The sequence below is a fragment of the Poecile atricapillus genome, chromosome 11 (assembly GCF_030490865.1).
Source record: "Poecile atricapillus isolate bPoeAtr1 chromosome 11, bPoeAtr1.hap1, whole genome shotgun sequence".
In the NCBI taxonomy this organism is placed as follows: Eukaryota; Metazoa; Chordata; class Aves; order Passeriformes; family Paridae; genus Poecile; species Poecile atricapillus.
In genome coordinates, this window is record NC_081259.1 from 6605399 (window position 1) to 6623506 (window position 18108).

The window sequence follows — 18108 nt, forward strand, 5'->3', positions numbered from 1 at the left end:
AGCCCATGTTTTGCCTTTTATGTAACATACATGGTTTCTTAATGCACAAATTTTGAAGTACTTTTCTCTACAAGTTTATGAAACTTCTTTAATCCATTACTGAAGTTCTGCAGACACGACTATGACTGTAAACTGTATGTGCTCGTAGTGAAGAAAAATGGTCATTTTGGAGGCCTTTATTTTAAAGATTGTATTTTGTCCTACTTTAGGAGGACATTGGTTTGCCAGAGTTTCAGCATTGCTTCTTTTCTCCTCTGCAGCTTGTGATCTTTCTTCTTGGGAATATAAATATCATTCACATTTTATTGTTTTTTCTGCATGATAGTGGAATATGAGGTTTGTCCTGCTGCTGCAACCCCTTGTGTTGGAGATGTTGGCCAGGGAATGTCTCCACCACGACAAGGAAGGGGCACATCTGGACCTGCAGCCAAGCAGTGCTGCAGCAGTTATTTCCAGCAGGGCTCCTGAAGTGAGAAACCAGATGTGCTTGTATGGGATATTGGGTGATAAACAAGACACGGATAGGAGGGAATGCCACCTATGTTTAGACCACGCTGTTTTCTGTGTCCTGTTGCTCTTGGCATTGTGAGGGAGGAAGGGTCTGGGAAAAGAGCAGTAGCTGAACAAAACAAGGTGAATCAAGGGCAGAGCAAGAAGCTTAACTTGCAATTTCCTTGTCTTTGTTGGTTTAAATCTGACCCTCCACATTGTTTAATGTTTTGTATTTCATTTCCTCAGTTGCTTAAGGAATGGTTGAGGCTGGCAGAGATGCTTCAAAACCATGCTCAGGTGGGGTATGCAAGATTTGAATAAAGAATTTGGTTTTTACTTCCAGTGGAGATTCATGTTTTATTTTAAAATAGGTCAGAGAAATTATTTGCTTGTTCCAGTGGTGCAGAGAAACCTTTTAGTCCTGGTTGGCTCATAATTTCATTCTGTACCCTTGAGGATGAAAAAAGAAAGTCCAACCTCAAGTGTTCTTGCACAGCAGGAACTAAATCAGTGTGTTAGTGGTCAGAGTCTTGCTTGCAGCAGAACTGGATTTGAGCTTTTGCTGCATCTCCATGTTGAGCTTTTGTTTCCAACCATAGCACTTCACTGTTTTCCTCTCCTGGTGCTCTGGCAGTTGAGAGATGGAATTTGTAAAGGAAAACAGCTGTAGTTAAAGCTGTGGAAAAGCTACTGAAGGCAAATCCCTTGGGGTTATTTGGCTTGGTTTCCAACTTTGAATTTCTCCTGTAAGTGTTTAGAAATGAGCCTAATCCTGAAGTCACGGGCTTGAGAGGAATGTGAAGGTGAAATTCTTCAGCCTTTAACAGAAGCAATAGGACTTGAACGATCCTAATGCTTGCCTTTGACCATAATGCCATCTCAGAAAAGGAAAAGAACAACCTCTCACCCTCAAATAAATAAAATTCAGTAGGTAGATGTTTATCTCCTCTGGAAACACTTGAAAAACTTCGTTTTTCTCTGTTACTGTGACTGACCCCACCTTTGCCATCCCTCCTTAATCACATGCATACCCCCTAGCCTTTCTGGAGGTTTGCATGGGGAGATCTCTGTTGCTTAGGAATTAATCGGCTTCTGCTGGCTATCCTTCCTCCACCTGAAGTGCTCAGGTGATCTCTTCCTTTTGCGTCACCCCAAAGAATTTAGATGTCAGAAAGAGCCTCACCCTGAGGAATTTAGAACTCAGAGCTCTTGCCTGGGGAAACCCCAGGTTTCTGAGCTGGCTCCCCTCCAGGCACACAGGGATGCCTGAGGAAGGCAGGCACGGGGCTTTCCTTGGGATGTCCCAGCGCTCAGGCCCCTTCTCCCACATGGGGAAACCTGCTCCAGCAGGAAACTGATGTGTCAGAAGGAACATGGGTGTCAACCTGCCTGAGCCTTGGTCCAGCAAGCAGCAGATGTGTGGCTGGTGGCAGCTCAGGAGTGAACAAAACCTCTTGGTGGCAACTGCTTGGGGCAGGCATAAAGCAGTTATTGAAACCTTACTAGAGATGAAATCCCTTGCTGGGGAAGGCTTGGTAGCGATCTGTAGAAGAGCACTTCGAAAGTTGAGCTGTGTCTTCCCAGCACTGGTCAGTGTCAGATTTCCCTGGATGATCCAAGAGCTGTGAGATCTGTTCCCTTTTCAGAAGGCTGTTTGAGATTCTCTTTTAGACTGGGACTCTCAGTGAAGGAGCATTTTTTTTCACCTGTTTTTTTCACCGATCACTTCTTGGGATGTCATGAGTTGTCTGTGATCTCTAGCAACCTCTAGTGCTAAATGCCTGTGCTGTAGGCTTGCACCCCTTGCATTTTTGTTTTGGTGGGGGTAAGAATGATTATTTGAAACTGCTAGGAAGAAAATTGAATGGATCAGGGAATGTGTGGTGAATTTTTCAGAATACTTTTCTTCATCTAAACCCCTTCTTTGTTTAGATTTCTGAGTGGACATTAAATTCTGCTGTCTTTATTTTCTGTTTGTGGAAATGCCAGAACTTTTTCTGTTATCTAAAGCATATAATTTCTTATTATTTGTGCATAGAACACACAAAAGTTAAATTGGCATCAGTGTGTCACTACTTCCCATGGCTTAACTCTTTCTAATCCTAAAAATGCTGTGGAAAAAGTGCATGTGCCCTCTGTTGCCATTAATGAAGTGTATGTTGGAGCATTTTGTAAATATAGATAGAAAAACATTGTTTAGAACAGGTGTCATGTTTGGAATAATGTGTAAACTTAAGTCTGCTGTTGTTAAGGGCAGAGCACCTTGAAGGGGAAAAAACCCCAGAAGTGAAGTTATTATCTTGAAAAAGATAGCTCAAGAATCAGCAAATGAAAAGTACAGAGAATAAAAGCATTTGACCCAAGGTAAGAATAGTATTAAATTCTGTGGTATGATCCCTGTCTTAAAATGTTCTTCTTCAGAAGACAGTAACAGAAGTGTTGAGCAAACTTGTGCCTCAAGACCAGACAAATGGATCTGTGGTTTAGACACTGACCGAGGGCCAGTCAGTCTGGGCACAGGTAGGAACAGGTATCTGTTTCATGAAATGATAGTTTACAGAGCACTGCTTTTACTTTTAGGGTTATTCCTCTCTGTTTTCAAGTAGGGGATTTATTTGTATTCTTGGACTAGCAGGTAGGTTATTAAATCTGTGGTGTTAAAGCTTTTGTGTAGGGGTAAACTAGTGAGCATCTCTGCATGGCTGGAAAAACTCCTCTGGTGCCCTCTGCAAGATGCACTTTGTGCACAGAGGTGATACTTTCTGAGATTCTTTTCTGGGTCAGATGGCAACCAAAATGTGTTACCACAAGCCGGCTGTGATCAGCTCAGTCAAAGCAGGGAGCAAAAACTTTTCTGATGCTGAAAGAAAGTTGATGAGGCTGTGCATGCTGTATCAAAAAAACTGTAAGTGCAATTGAAGACACCCTCCCACCTCAGAGAAACCTTTCAGGGGGTTTTAATTACTTTTCATTGAGTTTTTATTTTGGTTTTGTTACCAGCTAACTCTGTTTAGTGCTCTGCTGAATGGCAAGTCCTGAAGAAGGCGGGCAATGTCCGACTGGAAGATTAGCCACAATTGCAGGAATACGGGAAAGAGGAGATAGCAGCAGTTTGAGGCTGGGTTTGCAAGAGGTGAATCACCACTTGCATAGGTGTAGGTAGGTAGATAGGCACTTGAAAACCCTGTGTGCACGTGGAAATGCGGCTAGTGCCTTTGCTTGATTGCTGTGTGCGTGCCTGGGTAGTGCCCACAGTCCTGTTGACACTCAGGTGCTGTTGCACAAGTGGTCATTTGCAGGTGCACTGGGAGAAGGGTGTGTCCCAACAATCAGTTGGCTTTAACTTCTTATTTTTCCCTCACTGAGCAAAAAGCTGTACCTTCCTGGGGTAGGTGAGGAGGGGGAGGGTGTTCTGTTGGGTGAAAACTGTTGTCACTGCTGTAACTAAAGATCCTTTGCTTCAGGGGATGGTTGTGGAATAAGTCCTTGATGTCCTGGCAGGTACGTCAGCGAAGTTGCCCAATAGCCTGGTGTACCTGTAGTAGGATTTGGTAAGTGACTGTAGCCCTCATGTAATTTGTTTTTGTTTTTCTGAGGGTGCCTAGCAGCTGGCAGTGAAGTCATCACAGTGCTAGTTGGATGACTGGTTGTAACTCCTGATTAACGGGGAGGAGTGTGCTTTGTAGAGAAAATAATGAGCAGGTCTTACTGTGGCCACCTGCAGCCCATGTGTGAAACACATGTGAGGATGTGGCACCTCCAGGATTTTACTTTGCTGTATGAATGCAGAGCCAGTAGCAGGCTCAGTTAATCTCAAGTTGTATTTGATGTCAGACTTTGAGACAGAGGTTATATGAGCATTTGCTGAGTTGCTTCAGGAATCTTTTTTCTAGTGACAAAAGCTTGCTTCCTCCCCTGGCATACACTTGGAGTTGCACGCTCAGGACTCTTTGGGCGCTGGGAAAAATCTGTGCCGTGTGCTGATGCTGTTTGATAATGTCCCTTGCTTTTCTACTCATAATACACTGCCTTGCTATGATCTGCCTCTCTAAAGAGGAATTTGTTGCAGGTGTCTGCATTTGTAAAGGAGGAAAAAAACAGCAGCTAAATGAAAACAGTCTTTTTGTTTAGAGGGAGGGGAAAGAGAAGTTGAGCTATATGAAAGCAAATCTGGAAACCTGCTGAAGGGTTTGCAGGGTAAAAGATGCTCTGTGGTTGCATGCTGGTTGTTTCCAGCCATCTGCCTCAATGTAGAAAATGCAGATCTGTTGCAGCTGCAAATGGCTTGTAGCAGCAGCCCTGTGCTGCCTTCCACCTTGGCAAAAGTGAGCAAGAATGGTAGCACATGGAGATAAGCAGTTACCGTTGTGGATTTTAATAGAATTAATAGTGTATTTTACAGGTGACAGAGGAATACGAGTATGACATTTTTCTATTAAGAACAGTGAGATACTAGCAGCATTTTAAAGGGTTTCTAGATAAGGCACAGCATCTCTACTTGAGGTTTTTGTTTGAAAAAGCATGTGCAAATATTGTAAGCAGTTTCCCAGCTGATGCTATCACTCTTCCTTCCCCATTGCAGTTTTGGTCCTGTCAATTTTCTTATGAGCCCTTTAATATTGAACATATGGATTTGCCATGGCACTTAACTGCTTTTGAAATCTAAATAATACTTCTCAACCCTGGTGCTGGTATAGTGCTTTTCATCTGAGCACTTTACAAAAGAAAAAAGGTGAAATAAGCCTGCTGAGCTGCAATTTGGTATTGTGTTTACTGACATGAAAGGTCAATAGATTCTAAAAGAATATTTCAAACCAAATGATTTCTCCCTTAAGCTATATAAGTACTATGAATAGAAATCAATACTATCTGGAAGTATTTAAGCTTATTTAGTAATCAAATCCATTCAGAAATCTTGGGGTAGGAGCATTCTCTTCCATATGAACAGTTCATGCTGAGTGCTCATCAAATACCTAAATTACCTTATTTGCTGTCAGTTCATGGGTGATGTCTCTTTTTAAGCTGTGCTCATAATTCTTTCTTAAACGAGGCTGCAGCTGGGAGTTAACTCACATGGCACAATGCAAGTCACTCCAGCTGTCAACTGAACAGGTTTCACTGGAGTTATGTCATCTCTGTGCAATAGAGTGTTAATGCTGGGAGGAGCAGGCACTACTTGTGAGATAGAAGTGGTTGCTAGGACAGGCTTCAGATAAATCTTTTTGAGTTTGAGTGTGAGTTTGGGAAAAGAGCTGACTTTGCTTTGGGCATCTCTTCTCCTGGATGTGGATGACTGCTGCTCAAAAACTGAGCCTCACCTTCATCCTTGAGCTTCTGGTGCAAGGCGGGCATGAAGGGTGTGTTTGAGTGGATCTCACATGCTTGGAGTCAGATGGTGGCTCTGGGAAAATGTGATGTGCACTGTGCAAGTCTGCAGCCTAAACGCTGAATTGTTTGAGCTGTTGTGTAACCCACCCGTAATCTGAGTGCTGCGTTGCAGGTTTTTGTTGCATCATTAAACCTTCTCTTTCATTACTGGTTTAGCACCATTATACAGATCTCCTAATTCATATAATTAAGTGCTGGGCAGCTCCAGTGACATGTTGATTCGAGCACTGAAGTGACTTAATGTCACGGTTGCGTGGTGGATGCTTGGCAGAGCCGGGCAGCAGCGGGCGGGGATGGAGACGGCTTTTGAAGAAAGAGAGAACCATCACTGCTGCGAGGGTGGAGAGGTGATACCATCCAGATTACAAACTGTGCTGGCAGCCATCTCTAAAGCCTTGGGCAAGTTGTGTCGTTTTCTGTCCCTTTGTGTCCCTTCTCAGCATTTCTCTGTGTAACATCATGGCAGAGGGATTCTTGCTACATCCGTTGGGCTCATCACAGTGGGACCTTGGGCTTGGCAGGAGCTGCAGTGGGAGAAAAGAATATAGATTTGTTCTTTGTATTTTATACCAAGATACCTCCTTAACGTGTAGGAGAAAGCCTTGTATTGATGTGTCAGTGCATGGTATATGCTGATGTACATGTTTCAGCATGTACATCTTCCCTTCCTGGTCACAAATCAAGTAAAGATTAATTTCTTTATTTTATTGAGTATTTTTGTAAGCTGTGTGGAAATGAAGAAGAAAATCAGTTTTGTACATGAGGAAACTCATATTAAACAAGTGAATTGTGTAGGCTTCACAGCTGGAGCAGGAATGCCTTGCACTGATGGTAAGTCTGATTTCCTTCTGTGGTGAGGAAGCTCAGTTACCTTATTTAGCTCCATTTTATATACAGGAACTGAAAAACAGGCCACATTGACTGGGACAATTTAGAACAATGAAAGCATGGGGATAATTTCATAAACTTGATGTCATGGCCTTGCTTTGAGCAGGGCGATGAACCAGACAAGCCTTCCAAAAGAAATTTTCACATGAATGTTGTTTCCAACAACCCTGCCTTCTCTCAGGGTCCATATCCTACTCTAGGAGTGACATGTCATCTTCCCAGGAAATGTCTGGCATGTCCTGTCACAACCTGCACCCAGTACTTCAAAGAAAATAGGCCCATTTTGTTACGTAGGGAACTGTGGTCAAGTGGCATTTTCCTATGCCTTTGAGGCATATTGTGTTGGTAGCTGTTGATGATGGCCATGCTGAAGTAGTTCTTGCCTTCACTATTCATGCTTCTTCTGTTTCCTGGTCTTATGAAGGGGGTTTGTTTTGGGCTTTGCCCCGTTCTGGCAAGAGGCACAACTCATTGAGACTGTCACCTGAATATCATGGTAGAGGAGAGAGGAGGGAGAAGAACCTATTGGAGAATTAAAAGAATTTTTTTTAAAATATGGTTTTAGAAGTGTCTGAGGGCTTGTGAAACAAGATGTCAAAGGCTTTCCTAAAGTCTAGGCGGACAACATCTGCACCCTTTCCTTCATCTACTAAACGGGTCACCTTGTCATAGGAGGAGATCAGGTTAGTCAAGCAGGACCTGCCTTTCCTAAACCCATGCTGGCTGGGTGTGATCCTCTGGTTGTCCAAGGAGTGTGTCCAGATTCCCTTCCCTAAGGAATTAGGAAATACAGTTCTGACCATCAGCCAAACTTCTGGAAAGGTCTTGTGAGCCTGTCTCTCCTGGGAGATGCAGCAGAAGCAGGAAAAGGATGTCCTGTAACAAGAATATCATGATATGCAGCTATAGGCTGTGTATTGAGAGCAGGAGATCACAGCAGCAGTTGTACACCCAGCATTTTGGGAGATAAGGAGGAGAAGCAATGTTTTCCTTGACAGCATTTGATATAAAATTGTGAGGAGGTTTTATAGCTGACAACAACCAAAACTCAGAAAAGCCCCAGAGGTTTGTTTGGGTGCTGAGGACTGATTTTGCCTGGGTGTCTTGTATATGAAAAGGTTTCAGCTGTATCAAACAATCCCAAATAATCAGCCGTCCATCCCCTAGACCATTAGTGCCCTCATCTTGGTGCTGCTTTTTGAATTTGTTGAAAGCTTTGCAATGGCAATTACAACCAGATGGTGAGAACTCATTTGACATGTCAAAATGCTCAGATGGCAGAGCAACAAAACATGGAACACTTCTCAGAAAAATAAAATAGGTTTGGGTTCAGGGAAAAAAGAGCAAACTTGAGGAGTGGTTTCCTCGGTGCAGGGCCCTGGGGGAGTGTTTGGGATGGGTGGGAGTTTGTTGGAGAAGAATCAGCAAAGTAACTGGAAACCCTGTGGTCCATGTGTTGTGACTCTATCAGGCATATTTAAGACTCCCAACTGATTCCTCTCAAACAGATTATCAAAGCAGAATTTCTTTTCTGTCTGTGTTCACTGCCTTTCAGTTAATTTAGAAATGTAACAAGAGCATCTTTTGTTGCTTTACTCCTCTGCCTCTTAAGGATGTATCAGATGCGCGTCACCTCTAAGCTATTGGTTTTTTTTGCTAAAATGACTCCTCTCTTACAGCAATTGCATATATAATCCACAGCGCCACTTAAAGTCTTCTTAAAATTGTAAATACCTGTTACACTGTCCTTAAATTTTCTTTTCTTCTCTCTTCATAAAGAGAGAGACATTCATCAGTGGCCTGGGTAATTTCTGCTTTAGTTGTCTCACTATGGAAGGAGCAAGACCATAAACAGTCTGCTATCAAATAGTGTCCTAACAAAAGAGATGGGGTTTCCCCTCTATTTTTATTAAACTCAAGCAAAATAGGTTGTTTAAAGGCAGGTGTCAAAAGGACTCTCCTTTACATTCACATTTACTTTAGTGAGCACTGTGGGATATCATGACAGTATGGCCTTTTAGGCAGAAATTATCCGGAGTTACATGTTGTTTGGAATATTGGCAGAGCTGTGTAGAAACCAAATTGCTTTTTATAAAGCTACTGTATGTCATCATTTTCTTGTGATAATACTGTGCTTCATTTGTAAAGCAGTATGAGCTCACCCCTGGAACATAATTTTTAAACCCATCTTTTTAAGATTCAGAAAACGGGAGCTATATCAGTGTTCATCAACACTTGGTAATGATTTCCCAGTAAAGGAGGAGGAAGAGAAGAAATCCCCATGGGGAAATCCTTCTAAAGTGGGTATGCTTAGGCATGCAGGAGTTGTCCCATAATGATTTCATGGGAAACAGAAATCAGTTATTTGGGGAATTGATACTTTAATGTGGACAATCTTACTGATTCTGGAGGCTCTTTACTTACAGAACTAAATATATATAAGACTTTTTAATGTTGTTTGCTTCTTCTTGTAGCAATCTAAAAATTCCCATCTCCCACAGAATAAAACCAGACAAAAAACTGAGGAAGAATTCTATGATCTATGTTAATTTTTCATTGCTAGGCCAGTTTATTTTCTCCAGTTGCTAATACTTTCCAGGTTCTGAGCATCCAAGTGAGCTTTCCACACCCTCATTCTTTAGTGGAGATGAGGAAAAACTTGCAGTGATTCACAGCATGCTCACTATCTACCCTGGCAATGTTAACCATACCCACAGTCCTCGTTGGTTCAAAGGGATAGCAGCAAACCTTGCTTTCTCTGCCAAAATACATAAATAGAGTAATGAAAGCCAAGTAATCAGTGTCTCATAAACGAGTGAAACCAGTGTATTGTTGTTCTGTCTGCCTTGGAAAGAGCTGTTCCTTGGAGATCAACACAGGATGGCAAATAGTTAATCATTGCTTTATCAAACTGTCTTTGAAACTGAGGTCCAGAAAACAACACTACAAAAATGCCAGAGGAAAGTTCCAGTCTGCTTGTTTGTGACTGTGAGGGTGGTTTTTACTGATTAATGAATCCAAAGAGTGTTTGTTTGCTCTTAACTGGCATTTAAGAGTTCAGGTAATTTCACTTTCAGCTCCAGTAGTTTGGCATTAGACTGTAATTCAGAAGTGTGTGACATGGCAATGAAGGAATTAATGAACAATCCTCATACTTTAAAAGGATGACTTTCTCCCTGTTTTTCCTTTTTGGTCTATATCAAAATAAATGTATTTGTAGTAAAACACAGTATCCTCTAGTGCTTTGCAAAATACTCTCTCCTTTCTCAGCAGAATGGATAAAATAGACTTTCAGCTGTTACTCTTAAGAAAAAACATTGTGTAAAACCAGCACTGAGGTATTCAGGTGATGCAGTTCTTGTGTAGATGAAGGACTGAGATGTGTTGTGCGGTGCCTCACCTTCCAGTCCTGTACCCAGTTAATTCACACAGTACAATTGATTTCCCAGCTGGGAACTAGTTTTGCCATTGTTACTTCTGTGCTTGCAATTGCACTTTGAGGTTGGCAGGTTGGCTCAGGCTGTGAGATTCCCAGATTATGGATGTTTTCCCAACAGGGAGAGTGCAGGGGCAGAGTCTGTCTCTGACAGAACAGGAGGAGGCAGTTGGTGTCTTGTGCTTGTGTTCAGTGGTGTGTGTGTGTAGCCACAACCTTTCGAGGTGTGGTAACCAAATGATGGTCTGAGATACCCTGATAACTGTAGTTTAGTTAATAAAATCTCCCACACAGCATTTAATAAACTATAGCCCAATCTTGGCTTTTTCACCTTTTGACATTTGATTCCCTTTAACTGCTCCTTCTAGGTATGCTTTGGAGACAATCTCTGTGGATGAATCTACTGAGTAGATTTTTCCCCAGAGCAGGAAAGCAACCTGTGGAAAAGTGCAGGCAACCCAGAAGGGTTTGGCAGAGACGTCTTGGTAGATTTGGGCTTCATCTGCTGGTCACCATGTGCCATCATCTACCTTTGTTCTTGTTAAAACACCTTGGTATAAAGGAGTCCATAAAGAGTTTGATGAAGTCTGTCTGAGAGAGGCTGTGTTGATGGATGCAAAGTACTTAAGGCCAGCTTAGTTGTTTGGGATACAGTGATGGACAGCAGATCAGCAGCTTTGGGGATAAACCAAATAGCAGGACAGCAGCAAATACAACACAGCAGTGAAGTTATTCTTAGGTGGTGGCAGATGCCCACATGTGTCTATAAATGGCCCTATCCATAATGTGACCATTGTCCTGTGTGTGTTCATGGAACCACATGGGACTGCTGCAGGAAGCAACACATGCCTCCCACATGGCTAGCAAGGGAGAGGATGGTTTCCCCCTTGGTGGAGGTGTTGCAGTGCCAGTTTGGGTGTTGGGACTGCTCTCAGCCATGCTGGCCCTTGCACCTGTTGACTCCTTCTTCTTCTTCTTCCCCTTTCCAGGAGCTGAGTGTTGTGACCTGCCCTACTTCTCCCTACTTGGTGTGGGAACGACCTGAAGAACGTCTTGGAGCCACCTGTACTGCTTCATGCAGTTAAAGTAAGGTTAAATGTTTTGGCAGCTCTTTCAGGTATACTCCAGGATTGAGATGAGGGGTTTGGGAGGAGTTTGCCCATTGTCAAGCCTTTTGTCAAACTTAGCCTTGACAGGAGGAGGGGATGCTGATATCAAAGCAGTTAAAATGATATAAACAAATTCAACATGTTATTTTGCCATAAAATACAATCTCTTTGTCGTGGAAGTAGGAAAGGGATATGTGGTGTTACCTCCTGTATCAAGCAGACAAAGTGGCATAAAATAGCACTTAACACTTAAAACATCAGCTGTTTTCCCCTAATAATTTAAGATACAGCTTTCATGTCCCTGGGGCAGGCATATGGTTACAGCCCCAGGATTTCCACGGGAGCCGGCCGGGATCAGAGCTGAGGTGCCTCCTGGTCGGCACAGCGGCTGTCAGTCTGTCTGCCCCCGAGCAGTCATGTTCTTGAGCCTTCTGGGTTTGTTGTTCAGCTAACACCAGCTTCTTGGTGTGGTGAACCAGATCACAGGATGGATCTGACCAAAAAGCGAGTATATGGTTATTGCAATACTGACAGGAGCTGTTTTGACTCATGGAGTTACACCCTTTCTCTCCAAAAAGACTTGAATGCGTAAAAACTGTTAGCTTGAAGCAAAGAAACTGCCGGAGTCTTGCCTGGAAATGGGCGCTTGCCATGTGTGAGCTCTGTCAAGGGAGAGAGGGAGGGAGGAAAACCTCGGCAAGCTGCCTCTTTTCTCCTCCTGCTGTCCCTAACCTGTTTACCTTTTGCAGTGCCTCATATTTTCTATGGTCTTGCCTACAAGACCAGCACTTCAACGAGACTGAGTCCAAATCGTTTGGTGTTACTGAGCTGTGGCAACAGCTGGGTGGATTAATCATAAACTGTTGTTACTTGTAGAGAGACAAGTATGTATTGTAATTCTTTGGGTTTTCCTTTTTTTGGTGGGGTTGAGCAGTGGAATTATACCTATTTTCAGACCTTGAGAAAGAAATGAAGTCCTTGGCATGATTATGAATGGAACCTGCTTTATCAGGAATGAATAAGAGGCTTGCTGAGAGCTGTCATCCGAGTTCATCATGTTTAAAGGAGGAATGCACTACACCAGCTGCAGAGAAGCAATTTGTGGCTTGATTTGTCATAGTATTTCTTAGCTTTCTGCTAATTTGGGGAGTGTGGTGAGTTGCAGCAAGCAGTGCTCACTGCTGAGGAAGATTCCAGACCCTTTCTGGGCATGACCAAGGGGGATGACTTTTTGTACTCAGCCGCAGCAGCGAAATCTCTGGGGAGGCCCAGCACAGGCAGCAAGTTGCTCACCTGAAGTCCTGCCTGGGAACCAGCCTGTGCCTCATGTCTGATTTCTGGGTGTGCCTCCTCTGAAGGATCTGGGAAAAAGAGAAAGGCTAATTTGGAGTTCAGGAGCAGCATTCTCATACCCTTTCCTTTTTCTACCTGCTGGTCTAGTATTTCCATAATTGTGCTTATAATGACAATCCTTTCATTTCATTCATAAAGTGGTTACTGCTTAATGAACTTCATGTTAATGAGCTCTGTAACATTTAAAATAGCTGCATAACTTGAAAAAAAGAAAAAAGCCTTCAGCAATGAAGGGACGGATTTCCACTCCCTGAGCTTAATCCTGTGTTATAACATAATTGTGGAGAGTTGCCTGGCTGGGAACAGCTGCACAGCGTGGGCTCTCGCTTCTGCAGAGCTCCTTGTCCCCAAGCTGGAGTAATAAATGATTTACTGGGGAGGCTGGGACCTTTGGGCACTTAACCCCTTCATTTCCTCAGAGACCAGCCTGAAAGGTCACTTTGTAAAGGCAGTGGAAAGAAACAGTTTTAGGTGTCTGCAAAATGTGGGGTTTTGCATATAAATGTGCTGCAGAAAGGCTCAGGTGCAGAAGGTTGGTTAGTGGAACTGGATACAAACTGTGCTTACTTGGATTTTCATTATTTGATGCTTTAATTTATTTAAAAAGGGGGCTTGAGTGAGTGTTCTCTCTTTTCTGGGCTAGGGATGTAATATTTTCTGTTGCTTGGGGTTTTACTTCCCGTGGGACATTCCCAGTGCAATAAAGTGTCCTGGGAACAGAGCTCTCATTTTCCTTGCAGGGAATGCCACACCAAGTGACTCCATCCTTGCAGTTGCTGAGTGAACGATGTGCATTTTTTGGGCCTGTTGTGCCTCAGAAAGGATGTTTCAGCAAAATGAGTATGTTCTCTCACTGCCTAAAGTATATGTTTAGAGTAGAACATTTTCCCATAGTTGTGTGAGTTGAAAGGAGAAGAGCAATTATGAAGAAACAATTTGTAATTCTGCAGTGTCAGATGTGGTCATGCTGTGCCACAGGGAGTGAGGTTAGCACAGGTACTCCTGTAGGAAACCTGAAGTTTCTGATGAAATTTTCCTCTTCTGAAGTAAAGTGTCAGCCAGCCTTTTCCTGAGTAAGTCTGTGGTGCCTGGGGCCACAATGGCAGCATTTGCAAAATGGAACCTAAAGGGAAAAATGAGTCTGATGTATTCTTCAGAGAAGAAAAGCACATTAAAATGTTGGGCACTGAAGCTTCTTAGACCAAAATGCAAGTGGAAACATGTCTTGCATCTTGGTCTTGATGCTATTTTTTTCCAACTCGACCTGTGGCTAGAAGTCTCTGCTGTGGAGAGTTAAGGTTGGTGCATGCCTTTATTAAAATACTCATTTTGTAACCACCTGGTTTGGAAATACTAGGAAATATTTCATATTTGTCATCATTAAAATGTGTGTGGTGTTTTGGGCATCATGGATTGTTTTCTGCTGCAAGCCTGTGTTTTTGGGAATGCAGTACAATGCTGTGGTTTGGGAAGCACAGTGAGAAGCAGGGCCTTACTGCTCAGCTCTAGGGCTTGGGGATGTTGTTTATATTCCTGAAACCATCATTGCTCAGCATAGTTCCTAAAACAGCACAGCCTTGAGAGTCGGAGAATAGTGAAGTGGAGAAGGTTTTAGGAGGTAGTCAAGAAGTGTAGGAATCAATAGTTACAGGCTTTGCTCTCTCCCACTGCATGTGTAAGGCTGTAGGTATCTCCTTTCTGTTGACAGCTCTCCACTGTGTTTACCCTTTTATGCACTGGGGTGAAACGCTCCCCAAAGCCTGTTCTTGCCTCCTTCCATTCTGCACCTTGTCCCATATATAATGCATCTCTGTTTTCAGAGATACCCAGTAGCTTGCATGATGCTTCAGTTTGGTACCTAAGGATTTCCATGAAGGTCCTGGTTAAACCCCCAAAGTCAAGAATCATCCGTACAAACATGAACTGGTTGTCACTGAGAGCTTCCCCACAGTTTACTGCCAAAACGTGTATTGAAACAACAAAGTGTGTAGGAAGGTATAAACTGGATTTTGCTCACTAGAGGAGACAGCTAGAATGTCTGCTAAGGATTTCTGGAAGTTAAATTTTGAGCCTGAGATAAAAGTCTCATGCATACGTGAAACAGCTGCTCCAGAACCTGTTGGAGGACTTAATTTGAGTATAAACATATGTGTGCTTTTGCGTACATGCTGCTCTTTAATTCAAGTCGACTGTTAGGTCCTAACTTTATTAGGATGTAGCTACTTGAACTGAAGATGTGGTCTGTGATTTTTATTTTATTATAGAAGCATGATGCCTCCTTTTGAAATGTTTGGATTTTACAAATCGGTATCTTAAGTACTGTTTGCCTTTTGTAATATGTTAGAGGAAAAAATTTACAAGTGAGGGCAGGGTTATATCGGATTACAAGTGAATTGCTTGACAGTATGTGTGTACTGTAAAATGGGAAATTAATCACCCTGTGTTGATGACCCATGGACATTTACAAAAGGCTGGTCTTTCTGTAGCACAAATAGATTCCGGAAACAGGAAAGAGGCTTATGACAAGAAGATGAGATCAGTTTGTATAATTAGAGCTGGCTAATAATCCTTTTTTACTCTCTGTTTTTCCAACTTTTATAGTATCTTTCTTAATTTGAAATTGGGCATATGAACTGTAAAGAGATAGCTGCTGTGGTTTGAGTTTTGTAGGTTTGTTTTTTGTACCTACTAATAGGTGAAGGGATGGAGCAGGGAAACACTTGAGAGGGATCTCTGCCTTCCCCTTTATGGGGAAAGTGCTGCTTTTGTTAACCCTCCACTGCTTCATATCTTCCCAAGATTTGGGCAGGAATTAAGTAATCCAGGTAATGATTTTTTTGACAATTACAAGATTTAAATGGTCCAAAAGAAGAAACATAATGTTGAGACTAAGGGTGTTTGGCTAGGTATTAGTCTCTGGAGTAAGACAGGGCTGGCAAAGCTGAGTTAGGGACTTACTACAGTATGGATAAGGCTTAAGCTTATTTTTTTATGTGTGTGTGTATCTGCTTGCCTGTATCTTAGCTTTGTGTTACACTTCTTTATTTTGGGAAGGGTAATGGGAAAGGTTTGGGTGAAGCAAGTGGTGTGAGCAGGGGGTGGGTGCCCCTGGGCAGTCCAGCTCCCAGCCCAGGAACAGTGCAGTGCCAGTTCCTGCTGCCAGGAAGCTGAGCTACATTAAGCAAAGCGAGTTAATCTATATCCAGGGCATTTTATTAAATCATCAGTCAATTAAATCAGTGACGCTCTGTTAGCTTGTGTTGCAGTGAGGCTCCAGCCCCTCTGCAATAGCTCAGCTCTACAACTCCCCCACTGCTGCTTGGTGGGCTCTTGTGTATACAGGCCACAGGACTGTGGTTCCCAACTCTGTAAAGAAGAAATCTGACAGATTTTAGGCAGATTTTGCAATTATATATATATCTATATATTCTTTAAATTCCTTTTTTCTAAACTTCTGTGAAGTTTCTTCTCTTTCTGTAACAGAATGTCTGTCTGTCTGGTTTTCCTGGGGGTGGCTTGCTCTGTGCTTTTGGAGGAGAGTGATGGTAGAGCCAGACCAACACAAAACATCTTTTAAACCTCCTTCTCATCCCTTGTACCCAAAAGAAACTCCTGTTTCATCTGTAGTTGAATGGCAGCATATATTTTTGTTTGCAGACAGGACACAGCTAGGAAGCAGCATCACCTGTGGAAATGCTGTATGAAGGATGTATTTTTATTCCTAAGCAATTCATTTAGTGAGAAAACATGTTCAGTGAGTTACATAAATTCAGATGATTGTACACAAGTATTTGGAAATTTTGTAGTTCTAGGCTCAGCTGTGATACTAAACACAATGCTGCAATATGCTGGTAACTTGTTTGCTGCTGTGTGTTTGAGATGTGGTTTCTTGTTTCCTCACCTCCTCTCCTTTCCAGGGTCAGTGACTTTTGCTGGTGGTATCACTTCCCTGAGTGTCTGCTAAATAAATTTGGGATGGGTTACTTCTCCTAATGCCTTCAGCCTCCCATCTCTGACCAGATATACAAAATCATGCATTATTAGAGCTACGGAGAAAGTTGTTCTGCATTTGGTATTATGGTGCTCGTCTTAGGGTTTATTTTAGTCACTGCAGTTGCAGCTACTCTATACAAATTTCTCCATGCACATTCTTGAAGAGCTGAGCTGTGGGTTTATTTTTCCTGTCAAAGCTGTTTGTAGGTTTTGTCCTGGTTTTTTTCAGTCTTCTTTCACATGGGTTCTAAGGACAGGGCAGTAGTACACTGATTAGAAAGCCCATTCATTTTATGAATGGTGAGTTCTGGTGTTCATTCAGTGTTGAATGAAACTTGTGGAACAGAGTGTGTGAACAAACCCATGTCTTGCCTGATACCACAAGGTGAGAGTAACTTACTGCAGGTCTCAGCTTTGCTGGAATATACCCAGGAAAAAGACCACATAAGAAAATATAAGTAATAAAACCAATATCAAGTCATAGTGTCTTTCCATTTTCAGAGTTTTTGCCACAGGTGAAAAAGAAAAAAAAAACAACCAAAACCCCAAAACTAAACCAAGAAGAGCCATTTTTCAAATAATTGTGTTATAACAAAAAAATGAGGAGACTGATGATGGGTAATACAACACAATAAAGGTCATATACCATTCAGAAGAAAAGGGGAATATTCCAGTTTAGCAATTCCCCTGACACTAGGGGAGAACAATAAACTTGTGAAAGACATTGCTATTTTAGTTCTCCTTGCATGAAATCATGGCTCCAGCAGGAATTCCTCTGTATATGGGCAGTTGTCTCCTCTCTGCTCCCCTTACCACTTCCCCATCTTTATTTATCTTGTGTAGTTTAGAGCAGCAGCTCTGTAGGGCCTGAAACCCAATCCTCTTGATATTTCCAAGTACTTCATAAATTAACATTTTGTACAACCAGAGTGTGGAGGAGTGCCCTTGAGGACACTGTACTTTGTTGAATGAGAAGTGATGTGGTTTTGGAATCTTGGTTTTATTTTTTGTAGTGTAGCCGTATAGAAGGAAGTGATGCAGCTCAGCAAGGGAGGTGAATGTGTGCTCCCAGGAAATCCTGGGATTTCTTTAAACTCTTTTACAACTTCTGGGCTATTTGCCGAAAGGGTTGGGCTTGCCTATAAGGCAGGTTGCCCCAGTGTGGGTTTTTGGTGCCCCTGTTAAAAAAAATATATAAAAGAAATTCTGTTTCTCTTGCTCTCTTAGAGATAACCAGCATCAACAGTGTTTCCTAAATTCTATAGACTATATGTAGTTTGGCTACCTGATGAAGTGTTGCTCCAGAGCCTTGAAATCAAAGTTTAGTCTCTTCAAACCAATGTTATGGAATGTCAACTCTGTAAAAAGTAAATTTTGTTGCATTAAAAAAAAAAAAAAGTAAATCCTCCTTTGGCTTTGATCCCAGCGATGCTGTGACACTTACAGCTG

At 42.4% G+C, this 18108-nt stretch overlaps 1 protein-coding gene across 12 annotated transcripts in view; it reads left to right on the forward strand.

The window, feature by feature from the left end:
* Window positions 1-18108, forward strand: part of AKAP13 (A-kinase anchoring protein 13) — a 207328-nt gene that overhangs the window by 35053 nt on the left and 154167 nt on the right. For all 12 annotated transcript variants that reach the window (XM_058846593.1, XM_058846592.1, XM_058846596.1 and 9 more), the window contains one exon: window positions 11194-11290. The gene's annotated coding sequence lies outside the window, so the exon portion shown is untranslated. The remainder of the gene's footprint in view (window positions 1-11193; window positions 11291-18108) is intronic.